This window comes from Chrysochloris asiatica, unplaced genomic scaffold (genome assembly GCF_000296735.1).
Source record: "Chrysochloris asiatica unplaced genomic scaffold, ChrAsi1.0 scaffold00001, whole genome shotgun sequence".
In the NCBI taxonomy this organism is placed as follows: domain Eukaryota; kingdom Metazoa; phylum Chordata; class Mammalia; order Afrosoricida; family Chrysochloridae; genus Chrysochloris; species Chrysochloris asiatica.
The window spans coordinates 44172301-44173464 of NW_006408519.1; positions in this window are offsets into that span (position 1 = coordinate 44172301).

A 1164-nucleotide genomic window follows, 5' to 3' on the forward strand; every position below is an offset into this window, starting at 1 on the left:
TTGATCTTGCTGGTCCTGCATTATTTTCTTCTGTTTTTTTCTTTCTTTCTTTTTTCCCTTTTTCCCATTTTTGCTTTTGCTTTTGATTCTGACTTTGTTTTTTACCAGGCTGCTGTTGTTTGGCTGTTACAAGCCACCCTTCTGCTATTGGAGGACTCTTTGTCTCCCTATATTACACGAGAAGAGTCAGCAGCAGCTGCCAAATAGGCAAGCTGTATTCACACTGTATAAAACACCAAAACCCAGGCAATAACCAATACCAGCTGCCAGATACCAAGGAAAGAGGCAGCACCTGTGAAAGTTACTCTGAGTCAAGTAATAAGAAGAGTGAAAAGGGAAGACCACACCCTGACCACAACTTCCTGGAAGCAACCAGAAAGCATAAAAAAAAAAGTATCAAAATACATACCCATTTAGTATTAGGGCCACAGATAAACATCAAACATGTCCAAGAAACAAAAACAGATGACCATGTCAGTACATGTCCAGAAAAAAGACAAAATATCTGAGACAAATTACCCAGAAGTAGATCTGGACTCCATTCTGGAAGGAGGGCAGGCCCTGGAAATGCTTGAGAAATAATTCAGAAAAATGATTATAAAATGTTTCAAAACTCTTTACAATGGAGTTGAGAAAAATAAGGAAGAAGTCAGGAAAGTGCTACAAGAGCAATCAAACAAGATAGATACAGCATTGAAAACAATGCAAAGCTTACAGAAAGAGGTACAAAAAATCAAAAATAAAGTGGCAGAAATAGAAAACACTCTGAAAGGGCAGAGGAGTAGAATAGATGAGATGGAAGGAAGAATCAGTGAGCTGGAAGACAAGTCTCTCAATACCACTAAGATAGAAGAACGAACACAAAAAAAGATTTTAAAAATTCAGAGGATGGTCTAAGATTCATGTTGAACAACATGAAGAGGAATAATTTAAGAATTATTGGCATTCCAGAACAAGAAGAATCACACAAGTCCACATAGGAAATATTCGAAGAGCTACTGGGAGAAAATTTCTCCAACATCCTTAAAAGCGAAAAGATAAACATACAAGAAGCTGAACGAACTCCAAGAAGAGCAGATCCCCAAAGAAAATCACCAAGACATATCATAGTCAAGCTCTCCAAACTCAGAGATAAGGAGATGCTTCTGAAAGCAGCCAGAGAAA